We start from the raw sequence: 23,632 nt of genomic DNA, 5'->3' as shown, positions 1-23,632 counted from the left end.
ACATTGGTAGTCAGCAATATTTCACAAGCCATTTTTCAAGGATGTGGGGAGGAGGTTGGAAAATAGGGTAGTTAGCCTCCTACAGCCTCCAATAATCCTCACTTCCTCATATTCACATCCTTATGTATTTCTCTTTCATAAAGAATCAAGGCATGTATGTGTGGTCAGTAGAATACAGTAGTTGTCGTGGTGAGTGACTTGCAAGGCTAAGTCATAAAAAGGACAGCTTCTGCCTTGGTCTCTTGGAATTCTTGCTCTGCTGCCATGCAATGAGGGCACTCAAGCAGTCCTGTGGAGATGCCTGCAAGGATAGAAACTGAGGCTTCCTGCCAACAGCCAGCACTGACTTGCCAGGCAATAAATCCACCTTGAAATAATTCACCTTAAGTGAATCTTCCAACAATTAAACCTTCAAATTCTGTAGCCCCAACTGACATCTGACTATAATCTCATAACAGACCCTTAGCCAGAACTTACTGAGGTGCTCCTGAATATACCACCTACAGAAACTTCAAGGTAAATAAATGATTATCATTGCTTTAAGGTACTTAGTGACGTGATGTGTTATTGATAACCAATACAGACGAGGGGAATTGATCCCAGCCATAGTCTCTTACCTCAGTCTTTGTGCTCCTTAGTACTTTCTGCCAGAAGAACCTCCATTTCTTGAAAGATCTTTGACCACTTAGTCAATGATACTTAAGTATCTTAGAATATTTCCAGTTAACACAATATGTTCACCAGGTTTCTGCTGGATCTTGCTGCTAATACTCCTAAGTCACTTTGATTCTTAGCTCTGTTCTTCTTTCTTTTTATACTGATTAGGTGGATTAAATTTTCAGCATCATATTCTATCCATATCCTTTTCACTACCCAGCCTTTCTTGAGTCATATTTGCATGAAACATATATCTCACCAGCCATCATTTTAATCAGAGTGTCTTTTATGAGCACATCAAAGTAGATGAAGGAGGGGGATATATTACGCCAGGGCTTTTGCATGTTTGATTTGTGATTCTTTATCCATCCCTTAAGGTCATGAGATTCTCCAGCATGGGTCAGAAAGAACTCTGTGCTTATTTATTGGTCTCAGTTATTTCTTATTTATTAGTTTTAGATCATACCAATAATCCTCTTAGAATGGATCATACATCAATTTTCCACATACTCCTTGCATGGTTAGGATGCTCAAAGGCTGAAAGTTCCTGGAAAGACAACTAAGATGCCCTAAGAGTTCTTTAATCACTAAATTTTACCTGATTGATCATAAGTAGTCAGTATGGTACAGAGAAAAACCACAGGAGACAAATTATCAGAGTCCTGTGTGACTCTGTGCAAGTTGATTAACCTCTCTCAGCTTTAATTTCTCATCAGGAAAATAATGCTTACCATTGTAGGTTTGTAATGATGACAAGATTTAAAGTTAGTCTAGGATACTTCACAAATGAATGGCAGCAATTATTAAAAGAACTCCTACCATGACTCAAAGCAGTGTACATTTCTCCTTAATTACCCCTCCACATGCAAAGGTTTTACCTTTTATTCATTTTAGAATGATTAAAGTCTTTTTAGAAAATAAGGTGATTGTTTCAGTTAAACAGTTGGGAATCCCAGGTAAGGCACCTGCAGTGGTCCTAATTTCAGGTCTGTATAAATCAATTAAAAAGGTTACTTACACGTTAAAAGACTCCTCAAAGAGTCCATAAAACTATGTAATATGTCCTTCAGCTAAATGCTCTACATTTGTTAAAATCGGAATAGCTTTCTGGTTAAGGGCATATGTTATGGAGTTTGACTTCCTAGCTTCAAATCCCAGCTTGGCCACTTACTTCATGATAAGTTGCTTTACTTTTCTGAAACTCAAGTGTGTGTTTGTGTGTGTGTGTGTGTGTGTGTGTGTGTGTGTGTGTGTGTGTTTGAAATGAAGATAGTAATAGTACCTTCTTCACAGGTTTTTAAGGGGAGTAAATATGATGATACATGTTAATTACCCAGCACATATCCTGGCACAAAGAAAAACTCAACAAGTCTTAACCATTGAAGTCCCAAGAGATTTAATGCTGTGAGAGCAACGAGCTCTTATGTCAGCTTAACAATTTACCTGGCTCACTTTTTCACAAGTAAAAAAAGCCTGTTATCCTTTTACCTTTCTCATTAGATGAATACCTTTCCAATAGATCCCCGTACAGCATAGGGTACTGAAATGTTTTATGGTGCAGTTTAGGAAACCATATTGAGTTCATTTATAGCCCATATTGAAGTGTACCTTAAACCAAAGAAATGTCTATCACTCCATCATACTATTCTTTTGAAAGAAGCTAAAACTAGATAGTTAATTAGATATAGTTCAAGTTTCTTCCCTATTGAAAATCTGTTCTTGTCAAATGTCTTAAAATGATATATGTCTTCACCTTTGATGATATTGTGCTCTGGAAGTTTGTTCCAGATGGCCTCTGAAGTTGATTTGTTGCAATTTATAGATTAGCAGACATATTTCAAAGCATTTCCATCCATAGTTTCTGTGTTAAATGAGTGAGAACTAGGTCAAGTTTCTGGGTGTTTTCTTGACTCAGCCACCATCACTGAGCCAGATTCCACTAAAGAAACCCTAGCACCCTCAATCTGTGCACACAGAGTTTCCAAGGGCGAGTTATGCATCCCGTGTGGAATGAGGTTTATAACATTCACAAACCCTCTCCTGTGCAAAACTGTAACTAAACTAGTATCTGCAAACCCATGGCAATTAACAGTTGGCTATGGCTTTCATGAATGAATACATGGTTGTACAATTAGCATTGTTTATCTCCAATTTCATAAGGAGAATTTTGTTAAACCAATGAAGGAATTGAGATAATAGGAGACAAAAGTTTTCATACTTTTCATCCCATAATTTATGACTAGACCACGCACTTGAGACCAGGAGAATGAAATAGGAAGAGATGGGAAGAGAGACACCACTTTAATAAGTCTCTTAAGTGTTTCTGTTTGTAAACGTTTTCTTTTTTCTTTTTATGGCTGCACCAAGTGGCTTGTGGGATTTTAGCTCCCCGACCAGGGATTGAACCTGGGCCATCGGCAGTGAAAACAGAGTCCTAACCACTGGACCGCCAGGGAACTCCCTGTAAAATTTTGTTATCTCAGAAAAATAAAAACAAACAAACAGTAAACATAATCCCACTACCTACCAAGCCCACATAACTTACGTTGACATTTTTAAAAATAAAAATAATACATGCATGTGACTTAGAGTTTCTTAGAGTATGTATATATACATATATGTATATATATACATATGTACACTCCTACATATATGTATATGTGTGTGTGTGTGTATATATATATTCTAAGAGCATATATTACATTCTTAAGTGCATGTATTTTACTTTATACACCCAGGGTCAAAACTCAAATGCCTACAGAATGCTGGTAGGTAATACAAGTGAGTGACTCAGGACAGGTATAAGATCAACAAAACAAATTCGTAGGGAGAGGTAGTTGATAGGTCACTAGTTTGTACCAATCAATAAATCTTAAACTGCTAAGGTTAGCTTAAGGTTCATATATTTAGTCCCTCATCCAAAGATCTTATAATGCATCATAACGATTTTGATTATTGCCTTTTACAAGGCAGAGTAGTTTAGGAGCAACTTTTTCTGGATTCAAGGAATGATAAAACCAACAGTCATAATAGTTAATATGAGATACTTCATTCTGTTTCAGTTACTGTGCTAGTAGTTTCTCATTCAATCCTAACAGCACCTTATGAAGTAGATATTATAGTTTTTCTTATTTTACAAATGAGGAAACTCAGAGTTAAACAACTTGCCCAAAATCTGATTTTCAGGACCAGGATTTGAAGCCAGGTTAATCCAGCTACAAAACTAAGCTCTTAAAAACTTTCTATAAGCTTTGAGATCTCAAAACATAATAGATACCTCTCTCACTTTCCTACTGTGAGCCTGCACAGGCAATATGTAGTTTTTAGATAGAGTACTCAGATGAACACTTCTGATTCTCATACGTCCCACAATATGAGGGGAATAATATTCTGTTTTATAAATGAATTTTAAAGATGTTTATGAATTATTTAAAATGTTTTAATAATGTGAATGTCTCTGAATAAATGTTAAGAACAATTTTTTCTCCAAAATTTACTACAGATCTTTAAAATAATTTGGTTTTATAAAAAATATCAATACTTTAGATTACAAAGTGACCATATTTTAATTAATCAGATTTTTCTCCTACTCTCTATTTTTCTAAGAAATTAACTATTCCATCTATCATTTACCCTTTTTCTGAGGTATGAATTTAAAAATTCCTTTCATGGAAGTCTACAGATCCTTTCCTTCTGCATCTAAGTTGCATTAACTGGCAGTCAATGTTCAGACTGATGACTTTCAGAACCATAAAATTACCACCATCAAATATTAAATGATACTCCCACTCTTGCGAAAGTAACCCTCCATCAAAAATAAAATCCACCTATTGGAAGCATCTGTTAATTTGAAAAGCATAACTATCCTACTAGAAATTTAATAAAAGGATGAGTAACAATAAGGACGAAATCTGGAAATGGATAGTCAGAGAAAGCTATGTACACCCAAGCTCAACAATGGAGAATCAATGCTTGGTAAGATGGAATGTTCGTTTTTTGGGCCTGAACCATTGTGCAGGAAAAATAATTACTGTTATGGGAAAAGCAAATCCCTGGGATAGAATTTTCCAAGGGCTTAAGCCAAGGCCTATAATGTTACTATTATTTTCTATATAAATATATGTTCTGAAAATAGATCGAGGGTGACAATACAAAGACCTGATTCATTAGCAATATCCAATAAATAACAGCTGTGACACAAACCCTCTCAGAGCATCTAATCATGAGGCAAATTTTGCTTGTAACATTGGCTCTCACCAGAATTGTCAAGTTATTAGTTTTGAAATTTATAGACTGGTTTTAGTAGACTCAAGATAGCCAAGGGATATAAGTTGGTATTGGAACAACCTTATGGAATTTTCAATTGACACTCAACTGTAGATAATACCGGAAACTGCATATTATAATGCATGTGTATAAGGGTGTATGTATAAAACTTCCACAGAGAAAGTGAGAGCACCTGGCTAAGAATCCATTTATTAATTCTTTCATGGAATATTTATTGAGTGACTACTGTATACCAGACCTTGTTCTAAGGCCCAGAGAGACAAACAAGGAACAAGAGAGACAAGAAATCTGTGCTTGTAGAGGTAATATTCTACTGGAAGGCGATATACAATTAAACAATAAATGGGAAGATGTATGAAAAAATATAACAGAATGATGCAATAGGAAGTAACTGGTCTCAACATATAGGTAGCTTATTTCTGGAAGAGCCAATTTTAGTGAAGGCTGTGTTGAGATCTAACTGTCAAAAAAGAGACACAGACGTAGAGAACAAACAAATGGACACCAAAGGGGGAAAGAGGAACTGGGATGAATTGGGAGATTGGGATTGACATATATGCACTAATATGTATAAAATAAATAACTAATGAGACCCTTCTGTATAGCACAGGGAACTCCATTTCACTGTACAGTAGAAACTAACACAACATTGTAAAACAACAATATGCCAATTAAAAAAAAAGCCAGATATGCCTGATGTATCAGATATGCCTGGTACATCGTGCTTATTTCCTTTTGATCCACCTCTGGTTTTGTGTTGGCCTTTTAAAAATTTTCTTCAAGTGATCTTGTATGACTATCTAGGTCTGAATCTTAAAACTTCACAATGCATGGATCTCGTCATCCTTTCTAATTCTCCTTCTTGATAGTTAGATGCATCCCTATAGTGAAGCTCCACATCTAACAAGCCACCGCAAAGAATGAAGGTCTCCTCAAATCTTCCAGGCAGTACACGTCTTAGAGTGTGACTACCTGATTGTGTGGGTTGATAAGGTTTTAATTATATCCTTTTGGGAATATGATATTTTTGCCTTGGTATGATACTAAGCTTATAGTGAATATAAAGTTGTAGAAAATATTGTGCAGTTTCTCTAAAAGGTTGAGGAATGACAGATTAACTTGTATGAACAGAAGAGCACTCCAATTTTTCAAACAGTGGAATATTGATGCCATTTTACTCAAGGGGATTGTAAATCCATTGGTTTACTTCCTTAAATAGTCTGCATATGGTGCAAAGAATTCTTAATCAAAGGCAAAATCAAAGACTAATGGGAAAAGTGAGGGCATGAATAATTTTACTAATTAATTCAGCTGAGATATTCACAGCTACCCTATATATTTCAAAATTGTGGAGTAGGGGTGTTAGCCAAAGAGTCTAATATTGTGTCTTATGTGAGAAAACAGATTCATGACTCAGATTTGCATCTTAAAATATTACACTGGTTTATCCAGCATTGCCAGTCATTAACATAGTTGAAATTCCTGCTCAAATAGTTATTAGATAAATCATTAAACCATGAAAAATTAAAAGATGTTCCCAAATGCCCAGAACTCATCATGGAACATATAATGAATAGAAGATATTTTCATTAATCATTCGTACACTTTTCTATTTAGAAATTGAAACATATTTCCTATTCCTGGTTTCTATAATTTTGTCACTGACCTCTTCTGTAGTTTTCATTTTGGTACTTAAACTTCCCAAGTTATTTATTTTTGCCAGGTATCTGAACTCTAACTTAAGAATTTAACATTTTAATTTCCTTTATAGAAAATGAAATAAGAAAACAATAGTTGTATAAATGTCATTTTTTTTTTTTTTTTTTTTTTTGGGTGTGCAGGCCTCTCTCTGTTGTGGCCTCTCCCGTTGTGGAGCACAGGCTCCGGACGCGCCGGCTCAGCGGCCATTGCTCACGGACCCAGCCGCTCCACGGCATGTGGGATCTTCCCGGACCGGGGCACGAACTCGTGTCCCCTGCATCTGCAGGCAGACTCTCAACCACTGCGCCACCAGGGAAGCCCTGTTATTTCTTAATTATTAAAACATTCTTGGTTTTGTAGCAAGGTTCTCTAAGACTAGAGTGGGCCATATCCTACTCTCTTGATTGACTTGCTTGACATCTTTTCCAGTCTTCCTATTATAGTGCATTTCTGTACACAGAGTCTGGAAAGGTGAAAATTTCCCAGACTCATTTGAAGCTAGAGTTCCAGACATGATATTGGTATGGAAGAGGAGAGAATTAAGGAGATTCTTGATTCTTAAGGAGACAATCAAGATCTCAGGCTTTCATTTTACAGGTGCAGATCTGCAGGTAAAACATGGATCTAAAGCCAACCTTTCCTGTAGTTTCCTCCTGACCTCCATATCACTGCTAAGCAATGATTTTCTGGAGGCAATGATGTATTAGAAGTAACAGCTTCCTGATTGGATTGTAGATGAGGTAATATGGTACCAGATCCAGTAGTTGATATAACGATTTCCTGATTCCCCAGCTTCCTTATTGTGGAAGAGATAGTAGTTCCCATAGTAAGTAATTCTTGCAGTTTATTCTGGGAGTCTTTCCTAGGAAACCAAGGCTAGAGCTTGCTCCTCTAGCCCTCCTAGTGATTCTATAAGCACCTAATATGCTGTTTTAAATCTCTTTCTGCTCAGCGACCAAATAAGGGTAAGTTTTCAATTTGGGCTGAGATAAGAGATGAAGGCTCTATTTAAGTCTGTTAGCTTAAATTAAACTCACTTTTTCTAAACTTTTAAAGAATAAAAGCAGAGATTAAATTCTAAAGCTGGTAAATGTTTATGACTTTAAAGATAGAAAGAGAAATTTTTCTTTCTACTCAATTATTTTTTTTAATTTTAAGGGGGATCACTTTATAAATTTCATGGTTAAGTTCCTACTCAATATCTTCCATTCAGCCCCTGATTTTGGTGGAGTTAATCAAATGAAAGTACTTCAGACTGAGATGTCAAAAATTCTACTTGAAAAAGGCTCTCATAATCCTGGGAGGGAGCTCTCATTTGTCCTCCCATGCCAAGAAAAACTCCTGCTCTTCCCAAATGAGAAAAAAGTATATATATTAGAATGCCTGGATTACAGATACTGATTGGGCCTTATTGGCTTACTGGCTACTGACAGAGTTAATTGCACCCATGTGCATGCTATGATGCTGAATAGGTAAACTAAGTCTTATTTCTTCCAAGCAGATTCACTCACTCTTGGCTCCCCATTTCTTCTCTGTATGCTACGGTACTGCATTTCTTCTGACTCAGAGACCAGCTAGAGGTAAGTTTTCGATTGGGCTAAGACAAAAGATGAAGACTATTTAGATCACAAATCTAAGCTGATTTTCCAACTGAGTTTTATCAGAATGCTACCTTAAGTAATGCCAGGCATTTCACATGTAATAAAAAAGCAATGCCTATTCTGCTATTGTTTGAATGTGGAGCTTCCTGGGGGACTTCTTGGGTCATGGACAAAGAAATAGTCAGTTATTCTTGAGTTCTCAGTAACCATATTATCAAAAACTTCACCTTGAGTTCTAGACTGAGGAGTGGGGAATAGAGTTCTTTTCATTACTCTTTCGGTAATCAAGTAGTTTTATGGACATCTGACAACCTAAGCCTTAAAACTATAAAATGGAAAGAAATAGTCTAGCTGCGTCCAAGATAAATATTCACACTTAGCAAGATAATATTTGCATGAATCCTTGACCTACTTGTGTAAAGATAGTTTTAGAGCTGTCAGGTATTGTGCTCAAACCACAGGGGAGTTTAGTAAAAGCAAGTACAGGAATGAATAGGACTCCATTACTTCTTGAAATAATCGAGTTCTCATTATTTTTAATGCTGTTCTCCCTTTAAAATAGACATCGAGTTTCCATTTTGAGCAGGTACATCAAGGTAAAAACAAGACCTCCTACTGTTTACCTGTGGTACATACCTGATCAGCCCAGTACCTTTTATCAACTGTAAACAAATGCTAAAATGCTAGTGTCCTTTAAAACATGAGTAATTTTGGTCTGAGATCCAAGGTCAGATATACCATTCATTGTCTGTTTTACAATATTTTATAGAGAGGTAGATAGATGATAAATAGATAGATAGATACATAGATAGGTAGATAGGTACATAGATAGATAGATAGAGGCTAAGTGAGGCTAAAGGCCAAGACTCATGTTGCCCAGTTAGAGTCTTCCTACCCTTGCAGTGAATGATAGCAAATGCAAGAGATCCAGGATGTGAGGTAGATCCGAGTAAGAAACTGAGATTAATGAAAATCAGGTCTAACTTTTCTAAATGGTACATTTCTCTACTTCTTGTGTGACTGACTCTATGGTTTACAGTGGTTTACACAGTGACGGTCTGGCTGAGAATCTTGAAAATTTTCATTGGTTGATTCATCTGAATCCCAGCTCAGCTCTAAACACCTTAAAGGCAGGAATCAATTTTAGCACTTCTCCCAAGTGCTTGCTCATAGTCAAATTTCAAGGAGAGTTTGTGGAATGAATGAACTAGCTGTCAGTTTGATTTCCATCTAGGTTGATGACATCAAGAGCTCTAGCCAAGTGCTTCTCAAACAAACGTGAATATAATTACCTGAGAATTTTGTTAAAATTCAGATTCTGATTGAGGAGATCTAGGTGGGGCGCAAGATTCTGCAGTTCTAATAAGCTCCCAAGTGATTTAGATGTTGCTGTTCCTTGGACTATACTTTCAGAATCAAGGGTCTAACTCCTAAGGGGGTTATTTATGTGAGACAATGCTGCATAGTGATTAAAACAATGAATTGGAGTCAGGGAGACACAAGCTCAAATTCTTCTCCTGTAATTATTGGAGTAAATACAGGAAAATTATTAATCTCTCTGTGCCATAATTTATACATAAAAATTTGATAACAGTGTCAAGATTTTATATGGGTATCATCTTTAAATAAAATTACATATGAAAGTATTTAGCAGAGTACCTGACATATGGCAAGCACTCAGTAATTGGTACCTATGCATTCTCCTTATTTGTTCCCCGCCTGTGCCTAAGGTTATACATTCACAAAACTCTTTGTAGGCTGAGTGAAGTTAAACCTCAAGCGGTAATCTTGCCAAATTTGCTTCCCCCCAACCCCCCTGCAGAAACTGCTAGCAAATGCAGGAAACCCAGAGTTGTGAGGTAGGTCTGAGCGAAAAGGCAAGAAACAAAGACCTAAAGATCCCAGATAGAAATGTAGGGGTAATTACTGAAAAAAAGCAGTTTTACCGTGAATAAGAAGGAAAAAGGCTAAAGAAGAACGTATAGAGAGCCAATCTGTTTAATGGGGAAAATGAGCACAAAATTTAAAAACTGAATTCAAAATGCTTCTGTTGACATATATACACTAATATGTATAAAATCGATAACTAATAAGAACCTGCTGTATAAAAAATAAATTAATTAAATTACATTTTAAAAAAAATGCTTCTGTTTGTCATGTCTTAAGTCAGGTTGCCCGCAAGAAAGACCTTGAGTCAAGGATTCACTGTAAATGGCTTAGTAAGGAGGTGTTCTCAGGAAGACACATAAGAGGGTGGGAACTGACTGGGGAAAGGGAGAAAGCCAAACAAAAGTGGGCTGGCTCTCAGGCAGTCTCACCAAAGGAAACTTCAGGGAATTCCCGGAGTGTAAATTTGCCTCAAAGGTGTCCTGATTTGAGGAGAGAGAGCTGGAGTTTTATCCATTGGTTTCAGGCTACCCCAGAGAAGCGGGAGAGACATAAATTTAAATCCCCACACACTTCTAATTCTCCACAAGTGCTGGCAAAGCAGGCCCCAGTGCCTGAAAGCAATCTTCCAATAAAGAGCCACAGGTCTGAGAGGCTTAAAGCCAAACCATACAGAAGGAAGGGAAGGGACACAAAAATGATAGATGCCAGACTCTGAGATATTAGATTACAAGGGGAACTTTATTGTTTATACCTTCCCAGGACAACTGCTAATAATGAAAGTATTCATCTCTGTGATTCTTCCAGTGCTTACGGCTTCTTACTGTGAGATGTTAAACAGAAATGCCAATGGTTCCTGAAAGTCGGGATGATTTTTCAGCATGAGTTTTTATGTTGTTTTACTTTTGTTTCATTTTTTAAAATCATTCCTTACTAGAGGAGTAGTGAAAGTAAACAAGATGAGAGACATGTCAGTAGCACACACATATAGAAATTGGGGTGAACAGTAGCTGTAGCCAAGTTGCTTAAAACCTAATATTTTAGATCAGAATGGAGAATGTCCAAAATGACATGCAGTAATGAAGCAAAGTATTATATAAAAAATATGGTTAATCTATATGACTTTGAAAATTGTTTCCCTCCTTTGTTTGCATTCCCACTTTATGAAATGAATGAACTATCATGGAAAGCATAGAGCTGAGTTAGTGATCTAATGAATGAATTTAAATAACTATGGAAATTTAAATTCCATAACTTGACTGGCAGAAACTTAGAGGCTGAGGGTAGAAAGAACTGTCTTAGGGTAAAAATAAACTGAAATGTTCTGTTAATTCAAGCACTCAGCTTTAGCCCCATATTTCACATTGCCCACAAACTGAATCTGAAGTGAAAAACTAGACATACTTGAATATGGTTTTTGTACTTGTTACCAAAAATACTGAAATTGAAAGAAAAGGAGAAGTTGCCTTTTCCCAAGGACAAGAAATATAGAATATTTTCCCCTGAAATGTTGATACTTCAGTTGGGTAAGGCAAGCTTTAGATTAACCCTCAAATAGCTGAAGCTTTTAAGAAACCAACAAACATAAGTATGTGTGTCTATGTGTGTATGTACATGTGTATAATGTATATATTTGGTGTATATACATATATATAAAATCATATTTTTCAAATAAAAGAATTAGAAAATGTAACAGAATAGCTAAGAAATTCTTGATAAAAATAATGCAAGGAAACATCTTACCAGATATCAACTCACATTATAAAGATATAAAAATTAAAACAGAGTAATTTTAGTAAAAAAAATAGTCAAGCAGAATAGAGAGTCTAGGAGCATGTGCATGAGAATTTTAGTATATAAAAAAATTAACATTGCAAATCCATGGGGAAAATATACACTATTTGTTGAGTAGTGGTTGGATAATGAGAGCTCCATTTGTACCCACTAAAGTAAAAAATAAATTACAGTTAGAATAAAGATCAACTTTAGGTTAAATATAAACAAAAATATACATAAGAAACATAAAAACCAAAAACTATAAAATTTTTAAAGTAAAGAAAGATAGCTTTGATAAGGTAGGGGAAGTTTCCATAAGTAAGCAATCAGAGACTGTAAAGAAAAAGCAGAACTGGAAAACATCATTACGATGAAAGATGCTATAAGAACAGTTAAAATATTAGTCAGTTTGGAGAGAAAGTATTTGGAACATTTTTAACACATAAAATACTAGCATCTCAAATAAAGAAGGAGGTTTAAAATCTGTAAGATAAAAATAGGGTAGAGGATAAGATATTTCACTAAAGAAGAAATACCTATGGGTAATTACCATATAAGAGGTGCTCAATGTCACCGATAATCAGGGAAATACATTTCAAAGTGAGTAGTTAGCATGTAAGATATGAATAATTCATATAAAATTTGATAAGTCAATTTTTGTATTTTTATTTAACTTTTGAATAAGTAATATATTCACATGGGTCAAAATACTATATAATAAAACTTCCCACCCAGTTCCCTGCCAACAGTTTACCTTTTACAGGCAATTAATTTGATGAATCTTCTATGAATTTTTACAAGAGTATTTTATGCATTTACAAGCAAATACATAATGCTCAGCACTTTAATTTTCACACAAACACACAGAGAGCTTTCTCATTCTTTTTTATGACTTTATAGTATTCCATTGTATAGATGTGACATAACTGATGGATATATAGGTGGATTATAATGGTACAATAAAAAATACTATACATAAGTTGTATCACATAGATGTGACTATATCTGTAACATAAATTCCTAGAAGTAGAATTGCTGGATCAAATGATATCTGTACATTTGTAAATGGGTATAACCTTTTGAGGAAGAATTTTGGAGAGAGCTTTAAAATTTAAAATTGTTATGCCTTGGGACCCAGGTGCTATCCTGCAGAAGTACTTTTAATATTACAAAATAATGTCTGCAAAAGGATGCATATTGCAGTATTTTGATAGCAATAAACTGAAAATCTAAATGTCTTTACTATGGGAATGATTTTATATATTTATAAAATATATATAATATAATGATATATTCACATTACAGAATACCATGCAGTGATTAGAAGGAATGAGTAAGGTCCATATAAATAAAGATGGAAATATCTCCAAGACATATATAATTAAGTGAAAAAAGCAAATGACTGGACAATATGTATCACATGATTTATGTTAAAAAAAAAGACATCTTTTCTGTATGAAAGGGTACACACTAAATTGTTAAATGGGGCTATCCCTGAAAAATGAAGAGAGACTGGGTACAGGTGATGGAGCAATGTGAAGGGAACTTTTATTATTTTTGCTGTTTGTATGGATTTAAATTATTTTTGAAATTAAAAAATAAAAATATTAAGAACACCATCTGAGATGTGAGAGGCAGGGACCTACGTGAACTCTCTAGAAAAGGTCAGCCTCTGAAATCCTATGCATGGCCACACTCTGAGACCCTAAGGTGGAGATTGCCTATTGCAGTGGATGAAAAGGTGTGTCAACAGGAATGACAGCCAAGGCCAGCACGAGCAGGAACACAGCCTGCCTTCGGTGGGACATATGGTATCCCCATTGCGAAAGTGCCTTTTCAGCTAAAAGTAATAAATCTCATATTAAACTAAAAAACAAAGAAAGCATAGCCACAGTCTTTGAATTTTTAAATGATAAAATGTGATAACTTTGGCAAAATATATAAAATCCATTTTATATAAAAAGGAAAATGTGGAACTAATATAAATAAATCATGTTTTATAAGTTTTTTGCAATTGACTGCTTTTATGGATCTACCATATGAGCCTATACTTACACCTTATAAATGTGAAAAATAACTAAATCAGCAGGAGGGATTTCTTTCCCTCAATAAAAGAACCATATGCCAGGTAAAAAGTAAAATAATCACATCCACCAATGTCGTTTCTGAATCATTGTTCCCGCTCAGTCACAGAACTCTAGCCCAACCATACCATCCATTTTATGTAATGATATAGAGTGATCTTTACTTATGATGTGAATCAGTGGAACTAAGCTAAGGACTGGGACTTTCTGTCACTGATTTAATCGTCACAGAAATATTAGTGAAAATTTAGACGTAGCCCGTGTTAAACACCTGTGTACATGCTCCTACTCTGTCATCCCAGTGGAGTAGTTAATCAGCAAATATGGAGCCCTGAGGTAGTGTCAAAATCCTCAGCTCAGCCCTGCAGGCAGTTGTTACTATCAATCAACGAGAATTATCACCAATCCAGGTGAAAGTCAAAAAGTTCAGTTTTCTATTTCAATTTTTCCATTACAATACTTCCTGTAGATCAAGATATTTGGTTCTGTTGTTGATTTTGAGAGTTTAATAGTTTTGTTACTTTTGATAGTTTATGAGAGTAATGAGAGAATCACATTCAATAGAGAAATACTTTCATTGCAATCCTCACATGATTTTTTGTTCTTATACTTACATACTATGAGTTAAATGGAATGTAAAGAACCTAACAATTCACCCAGTATTTTTTTAGTATTCTACGTTAAAAAAAATTTATCTTAATTTTAAGTTAATTAAAAATTTTTTTTGATTTATACTTTCAAAGCCAGAAAGATCAGTCTTTTTCTCACTATATTGAAACTAGTCATTAGTAAATATTTACCATATAAGATCATCTTCTTTCCAAGGCTCTTGACAGGGAAACATGATTCACAAATACTTCAGTACAAAAGGAAAAGTTTAACATGAGGTTTCATCCTCTTCTGGCTTTTATCATTTCAGAGCCAGCTTTTAAGTTCTTTTTTATTCTTTTTTGGTTTGCTTTTCTTTTATTTTCAGTACTTACAGATAGGAAAAAATAACTTGATTAATATTTCCATGCATTCTATTTATTATCAATTACAAATATATTAATAAATAGAATTTTAAGAAAAGAAATCAATCAAATAAGTAAAAGCTTACTTGACATAAAACAAACACTTAGCAAATATATAGCTTAGGGTCCTGGTTAAATTTCCACTGTCAAAACAAATTATTTATTAATTTCTGTTAACCTGCTTAGTTTTAAAGCCTCATAGTTACAAATGGATGAAATTGCTTTTTATAACTTTCCGTAACAGGAAACTCTAAATTTTATAATTTTGTATTCCATTGTTGGAATTTAATGTAATTTAAGTGTTAACATAGTTTTTATAAGTAAATGTCTTAAACTATACAATGAAAGTGTTTATCTTATGCATTTGCTAATTTCTTGTTATGTTCAGAGCCCTACATAGTAAGAGTTTTGGTAAGGTATTGACTGACTGAATGAAGAACTAAATGCATGAATGACAAAATGAATAAGGAAGACTGGGTTCTTTTGACAAATAGATGTTATGTATTGATGTAGTTATTTAAAGGATGATTAATTGTAGCATATTATGCACTGATTTATAAAATATATTGTGTGTACTTGTTGGGCTTATTTATAATGGACTCATACTCTGTTTTCATTCTGTGTTACCACACAGATGCTCAACATTTAAAAAACTCTTAACCATTTTACTAGTGAAAATATACTATAATAAAGTTAATTATAAATATATTCCAGGAAGTGCTAACTGTATTTCCTTGATTTAAAGTCACATGTTGGTCATGTTTAATGGGGTAGTAAACTTTTCAATATCTGGCTTCGTGTAGTTCAGGAAATAGAGTAGTTGTAGAACCTGCCTCTAACTTAAACGGTCCTCACAGACTCTTCTCTAGCCACCTCTTTATTCTAGAAACATGAAGATGTAGCCAGAATTACATGAAAACAACATTCACACTCAACATTGAATGATAGTGATGAATGGTCTGCATGGCCAAAAAGCTGTCTCAGCAGTTAAAATATGAAGAGATTTGACAAGTGGCATACAACACTGGAAATTTGGGACCAGAAAGTTTTCTTAAATTCTACACTCTGTATTACTCATATGTACTCAGTAGAAATATGTCATCTCTCACATAATCATTGTTCTTCCCTAGAAAAATAGATGTATTGACCAGAATAATGACTCAAAAGCAAAATATGTGTAGAATAGAAAAACAAGTTTTGTTAATTATATCTTTAAAAATTAGAACATATAGCCCAAATAATCTATTATGTTGAGTATATTTTAATGTGCACTCAGGTTTCATTTTAAATGTTATTATTTGCATTGCTAAATTGCTTGGTGAGCTTTTCCAGACTTATAGGTACATTAGGAGCACAATTAAACCAATGCTGTGGAAATTCACTGCCATTAATTTAAGTAAAAGTGTTATCAAAGGTAAAGTTTAAAAGATAATATATCAAGCTACAAATATGTGCTTCAGATGTAATCTAGGATATTTATCATATTAAGATAAACAAAAATGTTAATTAATAAACATATATTCACTAAAGGACTGGAGAATCTGTCATTACTTGTCTTGAAAATGGCCTAGAGAAATGTGATTTGATTCAATTATTACTGAGTTAATATATTTGTTATATTATATACAGTCTACATAGTAAAATCTGTAATACATATTAATAAATTCTAACAAAACTACACAGACTATTGCATTATTTTTATTGTTGGAATTTACTCATGACTTTAGTAAGATGCTACTTTATGACAGCTAGAAACCAAAAAGGAAAAAACCTTATATCTCAAAGTTCTCAAGTCCTTTACCACAGTTGTTTCATGTGACCACAAAAATATCAGAACAGTCAGAACACAGAAATCATTGCCCAATTAAAAAAGGAATTATATTTAAGAAGATGTTACTTATCAGTTACAAAAGGCAAATGTGTTGAATCATGTAAAGAAAAACGATCAGATTAGGAAATTTGTTATCAAAATCTACCCTTGTGTCCCTAATAATACTGGTGTTGTGAAATGCTCTAAGCAAAAAATGGTCACGTAGTCTTATTTGGGGAAAATACCACATTTTCTTTTTGTGTATCTTTTGCTTCTATATATGCTTGCCTACATATGTGTGTTTGTGTGTTCATTTCATATCTGTCTTCCCCATTAGTCTATAAATTTCATGATGATGGTATTCATGCTTATTACATTCAGCCAAACTGATAAATATTCTCTCCTTGCCCAAGTTTAATCAGGCTCCTCTGAACTCTCTTCTCAACTTGGCCCTGACTTTTAGGTCTTCTTGTTTGTCTCTGCATAGTTCAATTTTAGCAAAGATCCTGTTAAGTCAGTTTAACCGGAATATCCCAGTCTTGATATCTAATCACCCACAATATCTGGTATGGTTCCTCATCTTCCTACCATTGCTCAGGTGATGTATGATCACAAATTCAGAAGCCTACTTCTTGGTTAGCCAGAAACCACCTTACCCCTGATGTTTACTCATAGTAATTTGTCATCTACCAACCCCCCATCCTGCTTCTTGACTATAAAATCCTCCCTTTTCCTTGTTGTATTCAGAGCTGAGTCCAATCTGTCTCTCCTACTACAAAAAGTCCATTGCAGTGGTCCCTATACCTATCATGACGGTGCTGAATAAAGTCTGCTGACTGTCTTTAGCAAATGCCGTGAATAATTTTTTCTATAGCATAACAAAGAGTGAGCCCTCAGCAACACCTTCTTCTTAAATTTTAATAGAATTAAAATGTTTTTCAGTTGGAAATCAATGACGTGTGTTAGCATATTAATAGTTCTAACTAGTTCTTCATATAGAAAACTATTTAATTTTTAAATTTTTATATTTTGTAAGTTGTTGACCTCCTTTGAAATTGGTATTAGTGGAATTCATTTTGAAGAATTGAAATGCTAAACTAAATGCAGCTTTCCAACTAATGTAGTCAATATGAAATATAAAGGTAAAAGTAGAAAAAAATGGCTGTGAGGATAGATATCCAAATCAAATATATTTTTAGGGCAGAACTCATTTTGTAATCTATGTAGGCATTAAGCAAGCTTTGCTGAATATGGTTATAACATTGGAGGATTTAACTTAGTTTTTAGTTATTTGAATCCCATACACGTATTGCTACTTATAAATGAGTAAAGTACTACCTTAGTACTATTCTTTACTTACGTATTTTTCTCATACATATGTTAACCTAAGGTATATCTAAATTCAACATGAGCCACATTAAGTACTATGCTCTCCTATGATATTAGTAGCATCTATATGATAACTGATAAATAGATATGATGATAGCTTTCTTTTATAAAGTTAACACATCCATATTTTTGAAGAAAGTTACACTTTTCACTTGACAACGTGTTTTTACGTAGCTTCAGTCACAGGCTTAATCTTCTAGACTTTGAGGTAAAGCCATTCCAAATAAATTATATATATATATATATATAATTTAGATATATTATATAATATATATAATTTATATATATTATATAATGTATATAATATATATAATATTTTGCCTTCTAATTTTCTACACCTGCATGTGCCTTTTATATATTTTTCTGTTATTGTTATAGCCTAAACTACCAATAGTAATAAAAATATGTATTTGTGCTCCTTAAGGTATAAATTCTAGGAGTAAAATTCTTAGTGATAAAGCAAAATATAATTTCAACATTTCATCAAAATATATTCAGTGGATATGTCAGTCAAATCAGTAAATCTTCCAAAGATGAGTCAATCATTTCCCCCCAAAATCAATATATGTAAGTTAAGTAAAACTCAGTTTAAAAATATTCTCTTGTAACTTTAAAAAGTTTCCACTTGCATGAAAAGTATTATAGATGCGGAAAATATGTATTTTGCATGTTGATAAGCTACTTATTTATGCATTGTGAAGGCTCTCGTAAGAAATTACATCTTTGATGCTTATCTTTTTGTGTAACTCTAAGAAATTGGAAGTTAATGGACTACTTAAATAGTCCTTGTGCATAGGAATCTCAGAAGATATGAATTCTTATTTCCCATATTTTATAATTCTAGCACAATAATTCATGTAATACCTATGTGGTCAGGAACAGATCTTTCTGTACACCACTTAAAATTCTATTAGGATGTCCCAGATTGATTTAATCTCTCTTCCTTTATACTTTCATGTATGTCCTTTACTATTCTGCCTTAAAATTACTTATGCTATCTCCCTCATTTGTCTATTTCTGAAAGCAGAGAAATCAATCTCAAAGGCTGTAGTTGCATTGCTAGGTATATGAAATAGGATAGAAATATCTGAATAATGTCCTCAGATCCCTGATATTTTTTACTGGAACTATTCCTTAAACATTGATATATACTGTACAATTTTCAGAAAATATTATATTTGGCTTAAATTTATCTTTTGTGATTATAATGCTTTTGATAGTAGTTAACTTCTTTAATTTAGAATTTAGAGATGTATTTTCTTTTCAGCTTAAACTGGAAATACATGATAGCATTAGCATATGTGACAAAAATTAGTACTCCTTTTACAAACAATTGAAACTATAATCAAATCCGAGCTATTTTAGCTGTTCTTGATTATTACCTATACCATCCATTTGGATTATTCTTGACTATTGCATATATGATTTTAGAATATCAGTAGATGAATAAGATATATATGGTTTAGAGCTGTGCTGTTCAATACAATAGCCACTTAGTCATGTGTGACTATTTAAATTTAACTGAATTATAATTAACTTTAACAAAATTAAAAATTCAGTTCCTCAGGTACACTAGTATATTTCAAGTACTTACTTGGCACATGTGGCTACCATATTGGATAGCACAGATTATTTGGGTTATAATTATCTTTGTCACTATAAAACATTTCATCATCACAAAAGTTCTATTGCTCAATTCTGGACTAGAGAGTTGAGATAAAATCAGGTATAAGAACAAAAAGATATTTTTCCTGAAGTCACAGTGTTGCATATAAATAATTCAAGTTTTTCTTTTCAATCTCCTTGATATTTCAATGACAGAGACAGCCATTAGATAATAAATAATGTTTCCAGCACCCTTTTGACAGATGTGACATGGGTGTGATTATCTTTCTGTTTCTTTAGGGCACAACATGCCGTGAGTTCACTGTGGGACTATGCCACTAATTCCCATGATTCCATCACTCTTTTAGACACAAACATTTCACTGTAACTGAAAACCTAATTTTTCAACTTGTTTGAATGTGAAGTAATTACATTTCATCATTACTTGCTGCCAAAGAACAAGGAACCTGCATTAGATAAGGCTTACTGATATTGGATGGTTTTATCATGAGAAAAAATATATATATTTGCATACTCAGTGCTCTTTCCCCTATAATTTAATATGAAGTTGTTCTGCCAAGGCCTGAAAAATCCTTCTGGTTTTATGATTTCTCTTTGCAGATGACCCCTCATTATGGTTATTTCATACCTTTTTTCTTCTTAAGGTCCCACTTCTTTCCCACCATCCTCATTTAGAGTGTATGGCTGTGTAAAGTTTACTGGGATCAAAGTCATCTACCTGTGCTTTCACATATAAGTTCTCTAATACCTTTTGCTTCAACACGTTCTTGTCTTCTGTTCTCTCTTCTTGTCTTCTGTCATTCTTGTCTCTGTGCTCTGCCCTCCCTGATTTAGTAATTTTAGATGAAAGAGAGCTTATCTTCTCCAAAATAACTTTTCCATCCACTGCCTTGAATTCTCTCCACTCTTATTCTTTCCCTAACATCTTAAATCTCTAACTCTTTCCTGGTTCCTCTTCATATCAGATAGGATTATATGGTCACAAACAACAGAGATTGTCCCTGGTCAGACTATGAAAAAGAAAACTTATTGGAAGCATATGAATTTCTCACAGACTTACAGAAATAGTTGGAGAAAAACAAGAAAGGGCCAAAAACCAGGGAAGCTCTAAAGATCCAGACGATGAGCTCAAGTCTGTCAGGACACTATGATTAAGGTGAATTGACTCCAGATATTTTTTTCATATTTTGGCCTAGAGGAGAACAGAGTACCTTAACCAGAGCCCCACTGGATTTTGTACAAAGGGTAAGTGTAATTTTCCTAAAGCAAAAACAGGGTGCTATTACTGGACGAGATTCTGCATTCTAGAAGGCATAAACTACAAATCTACATTACTCTCCTCATTCAAATATGCAGAAAACCATTTTAAATACACACATACACAAATACACATGCTAAAATACTAACGCTTGCCTCCTACAACTTTGGTTCCATGATAATATATATCATTCACTGAGCATTTATCATAAGTTAACACTGTTCTAAATATTTTACATACACTATACTATTTACCCTTACAAGATTCTGTTGGTAGGTACTATTATAATCCTTATTTTTTTCAGATGAAGAAATCAAGTCTGTTCCAGTAGTCTTCCAATCTGTTCCAATCTGTACCTGCCTGATTCCAAATACTGGGTTCTTAGCAAATAATCTGTAATATTTCTGTTTTTAATAAGTCAATCAGTGATCTGTGGTCTGTTTCCTACATTTTTGTTTCGTTGACACATTCTCTTTAGTCTTCTAAAAACTGTCTTATGTTCCTCTCAATCCCTGAGAAACTACTGCTTCTCAGTTTATCAAAAACCTTCTTTTAGTCATATCCAAGGCAGTTTCCATTCCTTTCAACCTTCTGTTTCCAGATGACAGCATGGATCATCCTCTTCTTAAAATACTCTTTCCAGTTTTCATGACATCATGCCCTTTTTGTCCTCTCATCTTTCTATACATCAACTCCTAAGGTCTTTCTTCTTTCTTTTGTATCATAACTCTTACAGAGTTTCTCAGCATGCAAGATATAAGAGCTGAAGACCAAAAGCCCAAGGCCAAGGACAGAACTTTTATGCCAACTTTCTTAGAGAGTTAATCCAGTCTTATACCCATCATTTCTCAGCGCTAATTATGTCAAACGCTATATATCTATTTCTAGCTCTTTAAATTCTAATTTCATATTTTCAGCTGTCTGCAGAATATTAACCTCACAAACTTATAGATAAAATATATCTTAGTTGACTGCCTTTTGGAATATATCTATATTAGTATGATTAGGCCACTAAATCATGTCAACTCTTTAAATTATTTCATGAATTTTACCTAGATCATTGAAATTGCCTTTTAAATAATGGAATGATGATTGTTTAATTAATATTAGTCCTAGATTTTCCCCAGTCACTCTGATCCCCAGGACTGAATATGTCTAAACAGTATACTTGGCTCAGCTTGCTCACCCAGCAAATCCTTACCATTGAGTGGAGCTTAGAAGAGAATTTAACAGTCATAAGACCAGTGTCTGGTATGACGTTTTGAGTCATGAACATCGACCTATATGCCCATAAAAACTCATCATCTTTAATCCCTGGTAAGGAAGGTGGTACCATGCAGCAAGCATAGATGTATAACCTTGACTAAGTTATTTAACCTTCTATTCCTCAGTTTTTTATCCATAAAATGAGGAGGATAATGGTACCTATTTTATGTAGTGCTGTGAAAAAATAAAAAGTGGATAATTAAATAAATAAAAAAGTAATCTCAAATAGTGATAAGTGCTATTTTTTTTAAGATTTTTAGAAATTTCATGTAATGTCTGAAACATTTATATTAACATATTTCCATACAAATAACCCAAAGAAAGTTCAGTATTAGTTGTTTTTCTTGTTTGTTTTTTTATTCTGCAGGTCCTTATTAGTCATCAACTTTATACACATCAGTGTATACATGTCAGTCCCAATCGCCCAATTCAGCACACCACCAACCCTACCCCACCGCAGTTTCCCCCCCTTGGTGTCCATACGTTTGTTCTCTACATCTGTGTCTCAACTTCTACCCTGCAAACCGGTTCATCTGTACCATATTTCTAGGTTCCACATACATGCGTTAATATACGATATTTGTTTTTCTCTTTCTGACTTACTTCACTCTGTTTGACAGTCTCTAGATCCATCCATGTCTGAACAAATGACTCAGTTTCGTTCCTTTTTATGGCTGAGTAATATTCCATTGTATATATGTACCACATCTGCTTTATCCATTCCTCTGTCGATGGACATTTAGGTTGCTTCCATGACCGGGCTATTGTAAATAGTGCTGCAATGAACACTGGGGTGCATGTGTCTTTTTGAATTATGGTTTTCTCTGGGTATATGCCCGGTAATGGGATTGTTGGATCATATGGTAATTCTATTTTTAGTTTTTTAAGGGACCTCCATACTGTTCTACATAGTGGCTGTATCAATTTACATTCCCACCAACAGTGCAAGAGGGTTCCCTTTTCTCCACACCCTCTCCAGCATTTGTTGTTTGTAGATTATCTGCCCATTCTAACTGGTGTGAGGTGATACCTCATTGTAGTTTTGATTTGCATTTCTCTAATAATTAGTGATGTTGAGCAGCTTTTCATGTGCTTCTTGGTCATCTGTATGTCTTCTTTAGAGAAATGTCTATTTAGGTCTTCTGCCGATTTTTGGATTGGGTTGTTTGTTTCTTTAATATTGAGCTGCATGATCTGTTTATATATTTTGGAGATTAATCCTTTGTCCATTGATTCGTTTGCAAATATTTTCTCCCATTCTGAGGGTTCTCTGTTCG

Source organism: Aethalodelphis obliquidens, unplaced genomic scaffold, assembly GCF_003676395.1.
Source record: "Aethalodelphis obliquidens isolate GAN/ISIS:26980383/991018 unplaced genomic scaffold, ASM367639v1 scaffold14, whole genome shotgun sequence".
NCBI classification, from domain to species: domain Eukaryota; kingdom Metazoa; phylum Chordata; class Mammalia; order Artiodactyla; family Delphinidae; genus Aethalodelphis; species Aethalodelphis obliquidens.
Note: the sequence above shows the minus strand (reverse complement) of the source record.